We start from the raw sequence: 21,017 nt of genomic DNA on the forward strand, positions 1-21,017 counted from the left end.
ACCATAGTTATTGGTCCCAAGTTCAAAGAATGGAGGCATGAATGGGACTTTGGAAGGACTTTTGAGGCTTCTGCAAGTAAGAACTTTGCAAGTTTCCAGGCAAAAGGAGGTTTCTTTCTTCTAGGAAGGGAGAGGGCCCTGAGGGTTCAATGACATCTGGGGATTTGAGCTTCTCTGGCTTTTCCTTTTTTATCTTTTTTTTTTTTTTTATATTTAAGAGAGAGCATAAGGGGAGGGGCAGTGGGAGAGAGACAATCTCAAGCAGAGTCTGCTGAGCACAGAGCCCAATGTGCAGCTCGATCTCACAACCTTGAGATCATGATCTAAGCCAAAATGAAGAGTTGGCTTCTCAGCTGACTGAGGCACCAAGGTACCCCTTCTCTGGCTTTTCTACAAAATATTTCCATCCCAGGGTTTACAGTTTCACTTTGCACAACCTTGAAGATTATGCTCATATTTGTTGTGGCTCTACTACTGTTATACAAACTCTGTGCCTGATCTTTAGCATTGTTTGCCCTGTGGCTACTGAAATAATCATTTAAGCACTGCCCTGGATGTATTTGACTTTCACAGTATGTCTTGATTTACATTTGGCTAATCTGAGCCTGTCATTTTCTTTTTTCAAGATGTCCAAAGTCAGTTTTGAGAACTGGACACCCTCACAGTCCTTATACTTAAAATTGTGCCATACTGTTTGTATGTGTGTGTGTGTGTGTGTGTTCAATACTGTTTAAATGCTACTGCTTTACATATAAGCCAGTGCTTCTCTTCTACCTGTACTTCAAATCCACCATGAGTGAAAGCACATTGGGGTCATCAACCAACAATGGAGTGACTAGAGAGTGATCCATGTCCAGAAGCATTTGCTTTTTTTGAGCTACTTCTGTTAATGACTATCTTGGCCTAAGTTTCTCAAAAGGACAGAGTCTAGGAGATCTTCCTTGCGGGTTGTTGATGTTGGGATGTGATCCTAAGAAGTCAACAAAACTAAAAGGCAACCTACAGAGTGGGAGAAGATATTTGCAAATGGCATATCATATAAAGGGCTAGTATCCAGCATCTATAAAGAACTTACCGGACTCAGTACCCAAAAAACAAACAATCCAGTCAAGAAATAGGCAGAAGACATGAACAAACATTTCTCCAGAGAATACCTATACATGGCCAACAAGCACATGGAAAAATGTCCCACGTCACTTGCCATCAGGGAAATACAAATCAAAACAATGAGATACCACCTCACACCAGTGAGAATGACTAAATTAACAAGGCAGGAAACAACAAATTTTGGAAAGGATGTGGAGAAAGGGAAACCCTCTTGCACTGTTCGTGGGAATTACAGCCACTCTGGAAAATTGTGTGGAGGTTCCTCAGAGTTAAAAATAGAGCTACCCTATGACCCAGCAATTGCACTACTGGGGATTTACTCCAAAGATACAGATGTAGTAAAATGGGACACCTGCACCCCAATGTTCACAGCAGCAATGTCCATAAGAGCCAAACTGTGGAAGGAGCCACAATGTCCTTCAACAGATGAATGGATAAGGAAGATGTGGCCTATATATATGGTGGAATATTACTTGGCTATCAGAAAGGATGAATACCCACCATTTGCTTCGATGCGGATAGAACTGAAGGATATTATGCTCAGTGAAGTAAGTCAATCGGAGAAGAACAATCATCATATGGTTTCACTCATACAGGGAATATAAGAAATAGTGGGAGGTACCATAAAGGAAAGAGGGGAAACTGGGGGAAAATTAGAGAGGAAGACAAACCATGACTCCTAACTCTGGGAAAACAGAGAGTTGCAGTAGGGGCGTGGGCGGGGTGGGGGATGGAGTAACTGGATGGCAGGCATTAAGGCAGGCATGTTATGTGTGATGAGCACTGGATGTTATATGTTGGCAAATTGAGTTTAGATAAAACAAAACAAAGACAGGTGGAGAGTAGGAAAAGTTAAATGAGGAAAGAACCTAAGCCAATTCAATGGTGAGTTCTGGAGCTGATCACTTCTGTGAGCAGCTGAGGCTTGATCTTACCAGGAGCTCTCCAAGGACCCAAGTAAAATGCACCTGTGAATGTCCACCTGAGGAGTGGAAAAAGAGCTTTATCCAATGGTTTCTAGATCCTCTTGATCAAAGGTCATTTACCTAAATGTTAACTCTCTCATCTGTTCAGGCCCGGGTTTTATCCTCAAATATGACATGGTAGGGAATCTTGAACTTCTATTAAAACAAGTCAAGGAAATGTACTTAAATTTACAACAGCAAATGTTCAAGTTCTTATTAAAATAAATTTAAGAGTAGTCCTGTGTTTTCTTTTTTTTTAATAAATTAATTTTTATTGGTGTTCGATTTACCAACATACAGAATAACACCCAGTGCTCATCCCGTCAAGTGTCTCCTTCAGTGCCCGTCACCCATTCACCCCCACGCCCCGCACTCCTCCCCTTCCACCACCCCCAGTTCATTTCCCAGAGTTAGGAGTCTTTATGTTCTGTCTCCCTTTCTGATATTTCCCACACATTTCTTCTCCCTTCCCTTATATTCCCTTTCACTATTATTCATATTCCCCAAATGAATGAGAACATACACTGTTTGTCCTTCTAGGATTGACTTACTTCACTCAGCATAATACCCTCCAGTTCCATCCACGTCGAAGCAAATGGTGGGTATTTGTCGTTTCTAATGGCTGAGGAATATTCCATTGTATACATAAACCACATCTTCTTTATCCATTCATCTTTCGATGGGCACCGAGGCTCCTTCCACAGTTTGGCTATTGTGGACATTGCTGCTAGAAACATCGGGGTGCAGGTGTCCCGGCGTTTCATTGCATCTGAATCTTTGGGGTAAATCCCTAACAGTGCAATTGCTGGGTCATAGGGCAGGTCTATTTTTAAATCTTTGAGGAACCTCCACTCAGTTTTCCAGAGTGGCTGCACCAGTTCACATTCCCACCAACAGTGTAAGAGGGTTCCCTTTTCTCCGCATCCTCTCCAACATTTGTTGTTTCCTGCCTTGTTAATTTTCCCCATTCTCACTGGTGTGAGGTGGTATCTCATTGTGGTTTTGATTTGTATTTCCCTGATGGCAAGTGATGCAGAGCATTTTCTCATGTGCATGTTGGCCATGTCTATGTCTTCTTTGGTGAAATTTCTGTTCATGTCTTCTGCCCATTTCATGATTGGATTGTTTGTTTCTTTGGTGTTGAGTTAAATAAGTTCTTTATAGATTTTGGAAACCAGCCCTTTATCTGATATGTTATTTGCAAATATCTTCTCCCATTCTGTAGGTTGTCTTTGAGTTTTGTTGACTGTATCCTTTGCTGTGCAAAAGCTTCTTATCTTGATGAAGTCCCAATAGTTCATTTTTGCTTTTGTTTCTTTTGCCTTCATGGATGTATCTTGCAAGAAGTTACTGTGGCCAAGTTCAAAAAGGGTGTTGCCTGTGTTCTCCTCTAGGATTTTGATGGAATCTTGTCTCACATTTAGATCTTTCATCCATTTTGAGTTTATCTTTGTGTATGGTGCAAGAGAGTGGTCTAGTTTCATTCTTCTGCATGTGGATGTCCAATTTTCCCAGCACCATTTATTGAAGAGACTGTCTTTCTTCCAGTGGATAGTCTTTCCTCCTTTATCGAATATTAGTTGACCATAAAGTTCAGGGTCCACTTTTGGGTTCTCTATTCTGTTCCATTGATCTATGTGTCTGTTTTTGTGCCAGTACCACACTGTCTTGATGACCACAGCTTTGTAGTACAACGTGAAATCTGGCATTGTGATGCCCCCAGATATGGTTTTCTTTTTTAGTCCTGTGTTTTCTAAGCATATTATAGGTACTTGTATCCCTTTATTGTGGATCATGGCAAATATGTAAATTAATATAAAAACTAGAATTTCCTCTTTCAAGGTTTATTTTGTGCCAGGCACTATTTGTATGCTTTATATACATGAAATCATTTAATCTTCACAACAACCTAATAAAATATGTACTGTAATTCTCTTAATTTTTCAGGTGAGGAAACTGAGGCTCTAAGAGGTTAGTAACTCAATAGCTGTGTGTTCTTGGTCATGAGCTGGTGTAAGAAGCAGGAAAAGGCTTTGCAGCAGGTTTAGGCTAGAGTGCAAGTGGCCCTTCCTATTGAGCCATGCAGACCTATGGCATTAGAGGTCCAGCTGCTACTACACAATGAGAGGAGGGAGGAATATATTTAGCACCCAGGCGTACACTTGGGTGACTCTTGGCATTTCCCTGGTCCATTTTGCTGTGTAATTGGCAAGTGCAAGAATCATGAAAAGGGCATGGTAACCAGATTCTAGGTTACCCCATCAGATCAGGCACTAAGAGCAATAGGGATGCTAGTTGAGAATGAGAGGGAGCTTAGGGTGGGTGGATAGTGGAGAAGGGAGATGAATATCAACTGTAGCCCCAGAACAGCTGTAGCACAAAACTAGTTCATCTTATTAAACTTTCCCTTGTAAGATTTGGGGGGCAGAGAATGACGATGCTTTCAAAATGTATTATGCAAAATGAGTGACTGACTTAAGGTGGTGGTGTGGTATACTACTCTGATTACTCTCTTCAGGACTGAAACACTTATTCTTTCATCTGGGAGTGGGCTTGTCACTGAGAATGTGTACCTTAGGCTGAGGAAGGACAGCTGCCTTGCCCAACATCATTCCCCATTCTGTCTGGGGCCAATGGCTGGCTAATGTGGGGTTACTGACTTTGGCCTCCTCACATCAACATGTGACCATTCTGAATGGACATGGCCAGCTCCAGAGCCCTCATGGCAATGGCTGGGATCTTTGTTGCGACTGTATTGCTTCCTTCACTTCCCAGGTTTGAAAACTGGGAAAAAAAAACTTCCTGAATGCCAGTCTCCATCTCAAAATCTGTTTCTTGGAATATACACAAGGTGGGTAATTATACTAGTGTTCTTGAATTATAAGAATCTTACTAAAGAAAACTATAGTACTTGTCATATATGATAAATTTCCAGTATGTATGTGTGTATGTATGTGTGTATATTTTATAAATGTATTTCAAACACATAAAGCTGTGAAAAACATAGAAATAAACATGTAGACCTTATTTAAAAGGCCTGTAGATCTGGGGCACCTGGGTGGGTCAATTGAGTGCCTGATTCTGGGTTTCTGCCCAGGTTTTAATCTTATGCTTGTGGGATTGAGCCCTGCATATGGGCTCTGGCTCCACGTTCAGTGGGGAGTCTACTCGAGATTCTCTTCCTTTGTCCCTCCCCAGCTTGCATGTGCTCTTCTCTTTCTCTAAGATAAATAAATAAATATATTAAGAAAAAAGAGGTCTATGAATCAAATGGCACAATTTATGAAGATTTATGGTCTCTTGTGGATTGGTTTGGAAGTGTCTATAATAAGATTACATTAGGTAGGATTCAGTTGAAAAAGACCAGAAGATACTCTATTTCAATCAAGATGAGTAGGATAGGGATCCCTGGGTGGCTCAGCGGTTTAGCGCCTGCCTTTGGCCTGGGGCATGATCCTGGAATCCCGGGATTGAGTCCCACATTGGGCTCCCGGCACGGGGCCTGCTTCTCCCTTTGCCTGTGGCTCTGCCTCTCTCACTCTCTCTGTGTCTCTTTTGAGGAACCACCATACTATTTTCCACAGTGACAGTGCCATTTTACATCCTTACCAGCAAACACAAGAGTTCCAATATTTTCACATCCTCACCAACACTTGTTATTTCAGTTTTTATTTTTTTTTTGGCAGTAGCCATCCCAATAGGTGTGAGGTGGCAGTGTCTCATTGTAGTTTTGATTTGGATTTACCTACTTATTAGTGATGTGGAGCATCTTCTTATGAGTTATTTTTGTATCTTCTTTGCAGAAATGTCTGAGTCCTCTGTGCATTTTAAATTGAGGGTTTTTTTTAAATGGTTGAGTTTGGGGAGTCTTGATATATCCTGGATATGAATTCCTTATCAGATATGTGATTTGTAAATATTTTTCTCTCATTCTGGGGATTGTATTTCTATTCTGTTGATAGTGTCCTCTGATTCACAGAAGTTTTTCATTGTATAAGTCCAATTTGTCTATTTTTGTTGCCTGTACGTTTGGTGTCATATCTAAGAAATCACGGCCAAATCCAATATCTTGAAGCTTTTACCCTATTTTTAAAAAGTTTTATGGCTTTAGGTCTTACATTTGAGTAATGGATCCTTGGTCCATTTTGAGTTAAATTTTGTACATGGTATTAAGACCTAACTTCATTCTTCTGCATTGGATATTTATTTTTCCCAGCTTTATTTGTTGAAAAGACTGTCCTTTTCCCATTGAAAGATTTTGGCCCCCTTGCTAAGAATTTAACTATTTACATGAAACTTTATTTCTGCGCTGTCTTTCTATTCTGTTCCATTGGTCTGTATGTCTATCTTTATGTCAGTACCATAGTGTTTTGGTAACTGCAGTTTTGTAGTAAGTTTTGACATCAGGATGAGTGACTCTTCCAGCTTTGTTCTGCAACTAACCTTTATATGAATATGCTTTCACCAATGAATTTCTCGATATTGAGGTGAGAGAAATGTCTTCTCTATTCTTCACAGTGAGGGTATGGATGGGAGTGGCTAAACAGTTTGTACATTATGAATCCACTCCAAATTCCTGTCTCTAGGATTCTCTAGACTCCTTTGCCTATGCTATGCTACCCAGTATGGTAGTCACTAGCCTCATGTGGTTATTGAGCACTTGAAAGAATAATTTTAAGAATACATATTCAAGGGGATCCCTGGGTGGCTCAGCGGTTTGGCACCTGCCTTCGGTCCAGGGTGTGATCCTGGAGTCCCGGGATCGAGTCCCGCGTCAGGGTCCCAGGATGGAGCCTGCTTCTCCCTCTGCCTGTGTCTCTGCCTCTCTCTCTCTCTCTGTCTCTCATGAATAAATAAATAAAATCTTTAAAAAAAAGAATATATTACTATGGTCTATATGATTGTGTCACTCCAAAGTTTGTAAGTTGAAATTCTAACCCCCCAAAGATGATATTAGGAAGTGATGCCTTTGGGAGGTATGTAAGCCATGAGGGTGGATTCCTCATAAGTGGTAGCAGTGCCTTATAAAAGAGGCTCCAGAGAGATCCTGTGCCCCTTCCCCAGTGTGTAGACACAGTAGTAAGATGTCAGCTATAAATTAGGAAGAGGGCCCTCAATAGAAAGTGACTATGTTGCCTTGATCTTGGGCTTCCAGCCTCCAGAACTGTGAGAAATAAATTTCTATTGTTTATAAGCTATTAATCTGTGGTATTTTGTTATAGTAGCCTAAACAGACTGATATATTCTCATACATGTTCCCCAGATTTCTTTTAATACAAATTGACAGAATTTTGCAACTCCTTTGATGTGTTTGCTGTATCTCATTGGAATAGGTCCTGCACTTTTCCATCTGGGCTGTTAGGATAGAACTCTTGTGAGACTAGAGACAATGATGGGTGGTTAGAATGGTTTCTGCAGAGAATCAGTGTTCTCTTCTCAGGCAACTGCCACAGTGAAGTCATATACATATTTTTATGCAAGTGAAGATTGGTTGCCTCAGGTGGGGTGTTACATTGACCAACCCACAAGAGGAGAACAGCTTCTGTTAGCTAGGAGGGTCCAGGTCATTGGGGGAGTTAAGAATTCGCAGCCTTCACTCTGTCTGCCCAAATGTCACCAACCAAAATCTCAGTGAAACACTCCTTTCCATCCAGGGCCCTTAACTTAACATAAAATACTTGGTAAGTAATTTAACTAATGTTGCAGCTTTGCAACCTATATTAAGACTTGGGCATGCTTTTCAGCCCTATCTATCCTATGACTATAGGACTATGGAATGTGACTACATAGCCTAAGATTTTGTGTTAAAAGTTCAAGGTCTTAGGCTTGTCTTTGTGTACACTCTTCCTTGTTAATCACAATTCTTGTTAATCAAAATTATTAAGATGGTCAAATGTATCTGGAAACTTAATCTCCACAGTTTGGGTGGTAGTGTATGTGAATATTTGCAATAGTCAATAAAGGACAATGAAAACTTTATCAGGTGTGGGCATTTGTAAAAATGGAAAACTTGTCAAGGAACTAATTGAATCTCCTTGTACCTCTCTTCCATATACTTCCTCAAATTTCAAGCCACAATGAATGGAGTTTGTTACTGGCCTATACTGGCCTTTTTTCTTTAAATTATCTATGGATAGTCCTCCAACATGATTACATTATGAATACAAATGGAATAACTGGAGATGGTTCTTTGTCTGACAGGGCTGAATTATATTTTAAACATCTGCTTTTTAAATACATATTAAAGGACTCCTCCAAGTAGATGCCATTGTCTATCCATGGGAATGCTCAGCTGTCTGGAGGGACAAATGTTTTGTCATGTGGGCTCTCAGTGTTTTTGCCCTATCCTGCAAACAAATGCAAGAGAGAGAAATAAGACCCTTTCTGCATACATGCCAAAGGCCTGAGAGTGCCTTATATTGCAGTTTTTAAAAGTATTGTATTTACTTGCCTATTTGCCAGAATTAGGCAATTACTATACAAAGTTCTAATCTCACCTGTCTGAAATTACAGTGGTGAGATTGTAATTTTTTATTTTTATTTTATTTATTTTATTTTTATTTTTTTAGATTGTAGTTTTTTAATAGAATTGTGTACTCAGGGGCAACCAGTTTTTCTCTGGTGACAGTGCCCTGTGTCTTCTCAGGGATTCAAGGAAGAGAGTCTTAGTAGAAAGATGAAATAGAAGTATTTGCTGTATTCTGCTTTTCTACTCCCCTGAGCTGTGACTCAGAGAGGTGCCAAGAAGTAGACCTGGGATGACTTTGAGAAGAAAGAGAGAAGAGACGAGAGAAATAAAGTAGTTTTTTTTGTTTTGTTTTGTTTTATGGAGACATTGTTGAAAAATTGTTAACAGAAGAAAGTTCCAGGACTTGGTGGAAGCAATAAAAATAGTTTATCCCACCTGTCAGTTGTGGGTTTATGCTAGTTAATATGCGTACCTACAGCAGAGCTATTGTATTTGCACTGATTTATTACTATGAATATGTAAAAGTGGTTTTTTAAATGTTTTCTAGAATGTATGTTGCAGGAAAAAATAATTGGATAAAATACCTCAAAATGGTTACTATTTGATGCTTTTTTAAAGAAAGATTTTATTTATTTGTTCATGAAAGACACCAGGAGAGAGGCAGAGACACAGGCAGAGGAAGAAGCAGGCTCCCTGCGGGGAGCTTGATGCGGGGACTCGATACCAGGACCCTGAGATCACGACCTGAGCCAAAGGCAGATGCTTAACCACTGAGCCACCCTGGCACCCCATATTTGATGCATTTAAAAAAGGTTTTATTTATTTATTTGACACAGAGAGAGAAAGTACAGGCAAGGGGATCAGCAGAGGGAGAAGGAGAAGCAGACTCCCCATTGAGCAGGGAGCCTGATGCAGGGCTCAATCTCAGGACCCTGGGATCATGACCTGAGTCAAAGGCAGATGCTTAACCAACTGAGCCACCCAGGAGCCCCTAATTTATTTTTATATTCTTCTTTTCCACTTAACATTATAACTTAAGCATTTCTGCGGGTTAATAAATATATTTCAGAACCATAGAATATTCTAAAGTCATTTAAAACATTTTCATTGTGTTATCATAGGGCTGAATTTTGTATTGAATGAATATATAAATTGCTTCTAGTATTTTGCTATTACATATCACTGAAACAAACTGACATAAACATGCTTTTCAATATCAAAACTTACTTTGCTGACCTTGAGTTGAATTGCAGAGAAGCATTAAAGTATTATGTGGTTCATACCTACTCACATATGGAAACTTGTGTGTCTGATCCACCTCCACTGTTAAAACCCAGGGAGCCAGGGGTTAAACTCCTAGCAGATGGTGATGCTGCTGACTGAGCATCCCAGGAATTTAAAGACTTGCTTAAACAGGGTTAATACATGGCCTGTGGCAAGACAGCTGGTCTGTAGCAGAATTAGAGGTCAGGAGGTTAGCTACATTTCCCTGAAAACAGAAGACTCACAAAAGCCAGAATCAGTGAAAGCCATTTAGGGAAAGGAAAAAGTAGAAAGGCTCTATTTAAGGGAGCAATCGAATGAGAGGGTAGATGATGCTGGGGTAGAACAGAATAATGACTAAGTATGGAGGAGGGGAATGGGAGAAGGAGGGTAGATAGAGACAAGGGCAACAGACTGCCCCACAGCCTCCACTCTTGAGATGTGAAAGAGACCACATCTCTAGCCCAACCTCAACATTCACTGACGTGTGCTTTTGCCAGTATGTGGATGTGTGTAGGAGAGCTTTGATCTTGTCAGGCTATTAGGCATTTAACATGGCCAGTTCGCTCTGTAAGAGGACCCAGTGGGATGTTATCAAGTTGGAAGAAAATATTAATGTTGTGGAATTAAAATATAATCAAGGACAGTGGCTGACATCTCTTGCAGTCTGAATTCTGCAAATGCCTTGAGGCTTTATTCTTTGTGGAGTGCTGTGATAGATACTGTAGGGTTTAAAATGAAAAAAAGTAAGACATAGTCTTAGCTCTCAGGTAGCTTATTATGTAATACGAGGATGATGGATGGCAGAATTAGGTTCACCAGTGACTGTAACACAAGGGGACTAAGAAACCTGGTACAGAGAAAGTGGCAGGAGGTTCAGAAATAAGAAACAAGGATCAATGAGATAGTTTTTTTAAAATGTAGGAAAATGTTAATAAAGATGTAGGAATGTATTAAAAATGAAAAAAAAATCCCATAAGCCAAGGCAAAATGGACTGCCCACCCCCAGCCCCCAAGCATATACGGGTATATATATATTTCATTTTTCTTTTCTTTTTTTAAAATATATTTTTTATAATTTCTTTTTTTTTATTTTTTTATTTATTTATGATAGTCACACACACAGAGAGACAGAGAGAGGCAGAGACACAGGCAGAGGGAGAAGCGGGCTCCAGGCACCGGGAGCCTGATGTGGGATTCGAACCCGGGTCTCCAGGATCGCGCCCTGGGCCAAAGGCAGGCGCTAAACCGCTGCGCCACCCAGGGATCCCCTCATTTTTCATTTTAAAGTACTCAGAGATCTCTTTATGGAATAAGTCAACCTATCCTCAAATTTAATTTATTTCTCTCTTTTTTTTTTAAAAGATTTTATTTATTTATTCATGAGAGGCACAGAGAGAGAGAGAGATAGAGACACAGGCAGAGGGAGAAGCAGGCTCCATGCAGGGAGCCCGACGTGGGACCTGACCCTGGGTCCCCAGGATCAGGCCCTGGGCTGAAGGCGGCGCTAAACCGCTGAGCCACCCAGGCTGCCCTTCAATTTCTTTTATAAAATAGCGTTCCATTGATATATTTTGAATATTTAAAGACTCGGTTTTTATGTGGCCTATAGACTAATGCAAGGAAAGACATGGGCTTTAATGCTAGACAGATTTGAGATCGAATTTCAATTTACTTCCTAGCTGTGTGACCTTGAGTAAATTAATTTCTCTGAGCATTTTTCTTATCTATAAAATGGAGAATATAAGAATGAACTTTAAAGTTGTTGTAAGAATTAAATATGAAGAGGTTTTAATGCACTTGCTTGGTAAAGGTTAGGCACCCCTGTCCTGACCATCCTGACAGCCTTGCTGCCTCCTTAATAACACCAGAGGGCAACATCATCCCATTCTTATATCAAAGGCTTCAGGAGTGAGAGCCTTCTTTGCAGATAGGATTTTTCTAAGTGCCTCAGTAACAGAGGAAGCAGAAACTGTATGTTAGAACATGAATAGGACAGTAAAGGAAAAACCATGGAAGGACTTTGGAACAGCTGCTATGCCAACAGCTGTGTATAAAGACACCATTGGAAGGCATCATTCCAGCCCTGTATTTCAGCCAGCTGGGTTGGGAGAACTTCTAGTGCTGAGAGCAACAGAACCTTAGATTGGGCATCTAAATGACCTGTGTTATTACACTAGAAAACCACTATGCTTGTATCATATCTCTGAAAAGCCTACTGGAATTTGTTTGCTACAGAGTCAGAACTGTGGTGACCATGTATTTGGGTTTGCTGGTACAGTCCTGGTTTATGCCTGGCATAATTATTAACAGTGTCCCTTTTACTCTTGAAGTATCCTACTTTGAAGGATAAGTTACATGTCTAACCTACTCAGAACATAAGAGGAATACTCACTAATAGTATGATCTGAGCTAGTAAGAGTCCTTTTTTTTACTAATAAATTTATTTTTTATTGGTGTTCAATTTGCCAACTAGTAAGAGTCTTTGGGTCAGGTTAAGTCCATGCATGGACTTTGGACTTGCAAAGTGATAGATGTATCTAAGTTAAAATTCCTGCTTTGTCTGTTGGCAAGTTATTTAACTTTTCTAAGCCTTAGTTTCCTGGTGGATAGATTAGAGATAATAACAGGACATAAATGCATCTACAATTTAACCCTAATTAAAATGCTTATCAGCATCTGGGTGTAGCAATATGTGGCAGCCATCCTTCTTGTTTTTAAGATTCACAATAAGATTCAGACTATCTTCTTAGCTAACTGGTAGAAGAAGAGGTGAAAAAACTGAGGACCAAAATAAAATGAATTTCTCAAGGTCATAAGACAGTTATTTAATTTTTTAAATTTAAATTCAATTAATTAACATATAATGTGTTATTAGTTTCAGAGGTAGAGTTCAGTGATTCATCAGTCTTATATAATACCCAGTGCTCATTACATCATGTATCCTCCTTAATGTCCATCAACCAGTTACACCATCCTCCACACCCCATCTCTCCAGAAACCCTCAGTTTCTTTCCTATGATTCAGAGTCTCTTATGGTTTGTCTCCCTCTCTTACTTTGTCTCATTTTATTTTTTCCTCCCTTCCCCTATGATATTCTGTTTTGTTTCTTAAATTCCACATATGAGTGAGATCATATAATTTTCTTTCCCTAATTGACTTATTTTGCTTAGCACAATACCTGCTAGTTCCATCCACATTTTTGCAAATGGCAAGATTTCATTTTTTGATGGCTGAGTAGTATTCCATTATCTTCTTTATCCATTCATCTGTTGATGGACATCTGGGGTCTTTCCACAGGTTGGCTATTATGCACATTGCTGCTATAAACATTGGGGTACATATGCCCCTTAGAATCAATACATTTGTGTCTTTGGGATAAATACCTAGTAGTGCAATTGCTGGGTTGTAGAGTAGCTGTATTTTCAACTTCTTGAGGAACCTCCATACTGTCTTCCAGAGTGGCTGCACAAGCTTGCATTCCCACCAACAGTGTAAGAGGATTCCCCTTGCTCTACATCCTCAGCATCATCTGTCATTTCCTGACTTGTTAATTTTAGTCATTCTGATAGATGTGAGGTGGTACATTATGGTGGTTTTGATTTGTATTTCCCTGATGCCAAGTGATGCTGAACTTTTTCTCATGTGTCTGTTGGCCATTTGTATGTTTTCTGTGGAAAAGTATCTGCTCATGTCTTCTGCTCATTTCTTGATTGGATTATTTGTTCTTTGGGTGTTGAATTTGATAAGTTCTTTATAGACTTTGATACTAGCTGTTTATTTGATAAGACATTTGAAAATATCTTCTCCCATTCTATAGGTTGACTTTTGGTTTTGTTGACTATTTCTTCTGCTGTGCAAAATCTTTTTATTTTGATGAAGTCTTAATAATTCATTTTTACTTTTGTTTCCCTTGCCTTTTGGAGAAGTGTATAGGAAGGAGTTGCTGTGGCTGAGGTCACAGAGGTTGCTGCTTGTGTTCTCTTCTAGGATTTGGATGTACTCCTGTGTCATGTTAAGGTCTTCCATCCATTTTGAGTTTATTTTTGTGTATGGTGTAAGAAAATGGTCCAGTTTCACTCTTCTGCATGTGGCTGTCTAATTTTCCAAACACTATTTGTTGAAGAGACTATCTCTTTTCCATTGGATACTCTTTCCTGCTTTGTCAAAGATTAGTGGGCCATAGAGTTGAGTGCCCATTTCTGGGTTCTCTATTCTGTTCCATTGATCTATGTATCTGTTTTTGTGCCAGTACCGTATTGTCTTGATGATCACAGCTTTGTAAAATTGCTTAAAGTCTGGCATTGTGATGCCCCCAGCTTTGGTTTTCTTCTTCAATATTCATTTGGCTATTAGGGTCTTTTGTGGTTCCTTACAAATTTTAGGATTATTTGTTCCAGCTCCATGAAAAAAGTTGATGGTAGGCATTGTATTGAATGTGTAGATTGCTCTAGTTAGCATAGACATTTTCACAATATTTATGCTTCCAATCCATAAGCATGGAATGTTTTTACATTACTGTGTGTCTTCCTCAATATCTTTCATAAGTGTTCTATAGTTTTCTGAATACAGATCCTTTGCCTCTTTGGTTATGTTTATTCCTAAGTATCTTATGATTTTTGATGCAGTTGTAAATGGGATCAAATCCTTAATTTCTCTTTCTTCTGCCTCATTTTTAGAGTAAAGAAATTCAACTAATTTTTGTGCATTGATGGTATATCCAGAAAGGTTGCAACTTGCTGTCCTGTATGAGTTCTAGCAATTTTGGGGTGGAGTCTTTTGGGTTTTCCACATACAGAGTATCATGTCATCTGCGAAGACTGAGAGTTTGACTTCTTTGCTGATTCAGATGCCCTTTATTTCTTTTTTGTTGTCTGATTTCTGAGGCTAGGACTTCTAGTACTATGTTGAACAACAGTGGTAGTGTGGACATCCCTGTCGTGTTTCTGACCTTAGAGGAAAAGCTCTCAGTTTTTTCCCATTGAGAATGATATTTTCTATGGGCATTTCATATATGACTTTCATAATATTGAGGTATGTTTGCTATCCCTACCTACACTGTGGAGAGTTTTAAACAAGAAACGTTGCTGCATTTTGTCAAATGTTTTTTTCTGCACCTATTGAGAAGATCATATGGTTCTGTCCTTTCTTTTATTAATGTAGTGTATCACATTAATTCTGTGGATGTTGAACCAGGCTTGCAGCCCAGGAATAAATCCTACTTGGTCATGGTAAATAATCTTTTTAATGTATTATTAGTTTCTATTGGCTAGTATCTTGGTGAGAATTTTGGCATCCATGTTCATCAGGGATATTGTTCTGTAATTCTCCTCTTTGGCGAGGTCTTTGATTTTTAGGATCGAGGTAATGCTGTCCCACGTCAGGGTCCCTGCATGGAGCCTGCTTCTCCCTCTGCCTGTCTCTCTCTCTCTCTGTGTCATAAATAAATACATAAAATATTTAAAAAAATAAAAAAATAAAAATAAAAAATTGTGGTAAAAAGTCTTCCAATCCATGAATATGTAATGTCTTTCTATTTATTCGTGATGTCTTTTACTCTTCAACAATGCTTTATTTTTTATTTTGGGGGGAACGCTTTTTTATTGTTGAACTATAATTGGCATACAATGTTATATTAGTTTCAGGTGTACAACATATTATTTCAATAGTTCTATACATTACTCAGTGTTCAACATGGTAGCAATAGTCACCATGTGTCTCCATACTATGTTACTAGTGTCTTACTGACTATATTCCCTATAGTGTACTTTCATCTATGTGACTTATTTATTTTATAACCAGAAGTTTTCATCTCTTAATATTCACCTATTTTTTCCCACCCTCCACTCTCTGTCCCTCTGGCAACAACCAGTTTGTTTTCTGTGTTTAAGAGACTATTTGTTATTTTGCTTGTTTTTTAGATTTCGTATGGTATTTGACTTTCTCTGTCTGACTTATTTCACTTAGTGTAGAACTTTCTAGGTCCATCCACATTGTCAAAAACGACAAGATTCTTTTTTTTTTTTATAAATTAATTTTTATTGGTGTTCAATTTACCAACATACAGAATAACACGCAGTGCTCATCCCGTCAAGTGTCCCCCTCCGTGCCCGTCACCCATTCACCCCCACCCCCCGCCCTTCTCCCCTTCCACCACCCCTAGTTCATTTCCCAGAGTTAGAAGTCTTTATGTTCTGTCTCCCTTTCTGATATCTCCCACACATTTCTTCTCCCTTCCCTTATATTCCCCTTCACTATTATTCATATTCCCCAAATGAGTGAGAACATACACTGTTTGTCCTTCTCCGATTGACTTACTTCACTCAGCCTAATACCCTCCAGTTCCATCCACGTTGAAGCAAATGGTGGGTATTTGAAAAACGACAAGATTATACTCTTATTGATAAGTGATATTCCATTGTAAATATATACACCACATTTTCTTTATTCATTCATCTGTCACTGGACACTTGGATTAATTCCATATCTTGGCTATTATAAATATTGCTGTAATAAACATAGAGGTACATATATCTTTTCTAGATAGTGTTTTTGTTTTCTTTGGGTAAGCAGCCAATAGTAGAATTACTGGATCATATGGTATTCCTATTTTTATTTTGGGGGGTTAGAAATCTCCATCCTGTTTCCCACAGTTATTGTACCAATTTTGGGTATTTTGTTGAGTATTTTTGCGTCGATATTCATAGGGATATTGGTCTGTATTTTTCTTTTTTTATGGTATCTTTGTCTAGCCTTGGTATCTAGACAATGTTGTCCCCCAAAGATGTGTCCAGAAATGCTTCCTCCTCTTCAATCTTTTGAAGAGTTTGAGAAGGATTGGTTTAATTCTTCTATAAATGTCTGGTAGAATTCTCCAGAGAAGACTTCAGATCCAGGGCTTTTCTTTGTTGGGAAGTTTTCATTTACAGATTCAATTTCCTAATTAGTTATAGGTGTGTTCAGATTTTTTTTTTTACTTCATAATTCAGTCATGGTACATTTCCAAGAATTTGTGTGTTTTCAGGTTATCCAATTTGTTGGCATATAGTTGTTCATAGTAGTTTTTTATAATACTTTTCAATTTTTGTAGTATAAATTGTCACGTCTTCTGTCTCAGTTATGATTTTTGTTATTTGAATCTTTTCTTTCTTAGTCTAGCTAAGAGTTTGCCAGTTTTTAAAAAAGAATTTGTTTGTTTTAGAGAGAGAGAGAGAGCATGGGGATGGGGAGAGGCAGAAGTAGAGGGAGTGTAAAACTCCAGCAGTCTCCACGTTGCGCACACAGCGTGACACAGGGCTCAATCCCACAACCCATGAGATCATGAACTGAGTCAAAACCAACAGTTGGACACCTAATTGACTGAACCACTCAGGCACTCCTTGCTATTGATTTCTAATTTTGTTCTATTGTGACTGGAAAAGATACTTAATATTTGTTCCAGTTTTCTTAAATTTGTTATGACTTGTTTTGTGGCTTAACATGTGCCCTATCTTAGAGAATGTTACATGTGTACTCAAGAGGAAAGCGTATTCTGCCATTTGATGGACTGTTGTGTACAACTGGTCTATAGTATTGTTTGAGTCTTCCGTTTTCTCTTATTTTCTGTCTGGTTGGTCAACCATTATTAAAAGATGCAGAAATCTCATTATGTAACTGTTTAGTTCTTCCTTCAATTTGTTCAGTGTTTGCTTCATATATTTGAATATTCTGATTTTAGGTGCACATATATTAAAAATATTATATCTTCCCAATGAATTGGCCCTTTTATCATTGTATAATGTCCTCATTTGTCTCATGGCAGTTTTTGATGTAAAGTCTATGCTATCTAGTAAAGTATACCCATCTATTCTTCCTTTAGGTTACCATTTGCATGACTGTCTTTTTCCATCCTTTGACTTTCAGCCTATGTGTGTTCTTACATCTGAAGTGAGACTTCTGTAGAAAGCATATAGTTGGGTTTTTAAAAATCTATTTAGCCATTTTATGTCTTTTAGGAAGTTTAATCCCTTTATATTTGAAGCAGTTACTGATAAAGACTTACTGTTACCATTTTGTTAATTTTCTCTTTATGTCATGTAGCTATTTTGTTCCTCTTTGCTGTCTTCCTTTGTGTTTTGTTGATTTTGTGTAGTGTATACTATGATTCCTTTCTCATTCTCTAGGTGTTTTCTTTGTAGTTACCATGGGATTATCTAAAACATCTTATAGTTGTCACAATCTATTTTAAACTGATAGCAACTTAACTTCAATTTCATACAAAGTCTCTACCCTTTAACATTATTTCTTTTGTATTAACCATGTCACAAATTACATCTTTTTATGTTTGTCTATAACATAATTTTTTAAAATTTTTTTTATTAATTTTTATTTATTTATGATAGTCACACACACACACACACAGAGAGAGAGAGAGAGAGAGAGAGAGAGGCAGAGACATAGGCGGAGGGAGAAGCAGGCTCCATGCACCGGGAGCCCGACGTGGGATTCGATCCTGGGTCTCCAGGATCGTGCCCTGGGCCAAAGGCAGGCGCCGAACCGCTGCGCCACCCAGGGATCCCTATAACATAATTTTGTAGTTATTCTTTATGCTTCTATATTTTAAATTCTGAACAGAATTAAAAGAGATTGACACACCACCACTACAATTTTAAAGGATTCTGATTTGTCTATATATTTAGCTTTCATAGAGAGCTAAATATTTTTGTGTGTGTTTGTGTTGCTGTCTAGCATCCTCTCATTTCAACCTGAAGGACTTCCTTAACCATTTTTTGTAAGGCAAGTCTAGTGGTGACGAACTTCCTCAGCTTGTGTTTATCCAGGAAAGCTGATTTCTCCTTCATTTTTGAAGGACAGTTTTGCTGACTATAGGATTCTTATTTGGAAGATTTTTTCCAGCACTTTGAATATATTACCATGCTTTCTTTTGTCCTGCAAGGTTTCTGCTGATAATCTTTTGGGAACTCCCTTGCATATGAAAAGTCACTTTTCTCTTATGCTGTTTTCAATATTTTCTCTTTGTCTTTGACTTTTCACAATTTGGTTATGATGTGTCTTGGTGAGGGGCTTTTTGGATTCATCTTAGTTGGTATCTCTTGAGCTTCTTGAATTTGGATGTCCATTTTCTTAATCAGATTTAAGATGTTTTGGTTGTTACTTTTTCAAATAAGCTCTCTACCTTTCTTCCCTTCTCTTATCTAGGACTCTTACAAGACTCCACAAATACTCCCATAAGTGGTCTCCTCTGTCACATCTCATAAATCTCTTAGGTATTCTTCACTTTTCTTTTTTTCTTTATTTTTAAGTAATCTCTACACCCAATGTGGGGCTTGAACTCATAACCTTTAAATCAAGGTTCACATGCTCCACTGACTGGCCAGCCAAGTACCTCTCTTCTTCACTTTCTTCATTCTTTTTTCTTTTTGTTTCTCTGACTCAATAATTTCAAATGACTTGTGTTTGAGTTACTAATTATTCTACTTGATCAAGTCTGCTTTTGAAATCATCTAGTGAATTTTCCAATTTAGTTGGATGCTTCAATTCCAGATTTTCTGTTTGGTTCTTTTTTTAGTTTCTGTCTCCTTGTTGATATTCTCATTCTTGTTCGTGCATCATTTCCTAGTTAATTTTTTTGGTAGTTATCTGTGTTCTCTTACAGCTGGTTGACCGTTTAAAAAAGGGTTATTTTAGAGGGAGGGGCAAGATGGCGGAAGAGCAGGGTCCCCAAATCACCTGTCCCCACCAAATTACCTAGATAACCTTCAAATCATCCTGAAAATCTACGAATTCGGCCTGAGATTTAAAGAGAGACCAGCTGGAATGCTACAGTGAGAAGAGTTCACGCTTCTATCAAGGTAGGAAGACGGGGAAAAAGAAATAAAGGAACAAAAGGCCTCCGAGGGGGAGGGGCCCCGCGAGGAGCCGGGCTGAGGCCGGGGCGAGTGTCCCCAGGACAGGAGAGCCCCGTCCCGGAGGAGCAGGAGCTGCACCAACCTTCCCGGGCGGGCGGAAAGGGGCTCGCAGGGAGGTGGAGCAGGACCCAGGAGAGCGGGGATGCCCTCGGGCTCCCGGGGACACTAACAGACACCTGCGCCCCAGAGAGTGCTCCGAGCTCCCTAAGGGCTGCAGCGCGCACGGCGGGACCGACCGGAGCAGCTCGGAGGGGCTCGGGAGCGGCTCCAGGGAGGGAGCTGCAGGGCGGGAGCGCGAATCCACCAGCGCAGGCCCCGGAGCACAGGGCGCCGGGACACAGCCCAGGATCCGGCCTCCCCCGGGACAGGCAGAGGCCGGGAGGGCCCGAGACAGCGAGGACGCTCCTGCCCCGAGCTGAGCAGATCAGCGGCCCCGCCCCGGAGCCTCCAGGCCCTGCGGACGGAGAGCCGAGAGCCCCGAGCCCCATAGTTCCTGCGGAGGCTGAATCCAGGCTTCCAGAGTTGCCATAGCAACTGCTGCTGTTCCTCCTGGGGCCTGGCGGGGTAAACAACCCCCGCTGAGCCCGGCAGCAGGCAGGGGCAGAGCAGCTCCCCCAAGTGCTAACACCTGAAAATCAACGCAACAGGCCCCTCCCCCAGAAGACCAGCTAGAGGGGCCAGTGATACTCCCCCGTGTTCCAATACAACTTGTTTCTGGCCACTCTGCACTGAGCAAAATGACTAGAAGGAAAACCTCAACTCAAAAGAAAGAATCAGAAACAGCCCTCTCTCCCACAGAGTTACAAAATCTGGATTACACTTCAATGTCAGAAAGCCAATTCAGAAGCACTATTCTACAGCTACTGGTGGCTCTAGAAAAAAGCATTAAGGCCTCACGAGACTTCATGACTGCAGAATTTAGATCCAATCAGGCAGAAATTAAAAATCAATTGAATGAGATGCAATCCAAACTAGAAGTCCTAACGACGAGGGTTAACGAGGTGGAAGAACGAGTGAGTGACATAGAAGACAAGTTAATGGCAAAGAGGGAAACTGAGGAAAAAAGAGATAAACAATTGAAGGACCATGAAGACAGATTAAGGCAAATAAACGACAGCCTGAGGCAGAAAAACCTACGTTTAATTGGGGTTCCCGAGGGCGCCGAAAGGGACAGAGGGCCAGAATATGTATTTGAACAAATCCTAGCTGAAAACTTTCCCAATCTGGGAAGGGAAACAGGCATTCAGATCCAGGAAATAGAGAGATCCCCCCCTAAAATCAATAAAAACCGTTCAACACCTCGAC

The sequence above is a fragment of the Nyctereutes procyonoides genome, unplaced genomic scaffold (assembly GCF_905146905.1).
Source record: "Nyctereutes procyonoides isolate TBG_1078 unplaced genomic scaffold, NYPRO_anot_genome, whole genome shotgun sequence".
NCBI lineage: Eukaryota > Metazoa > Chordata > Mammalia > Carnivora > Canidae > Nyctereutes > Nyctereutes procyonoides.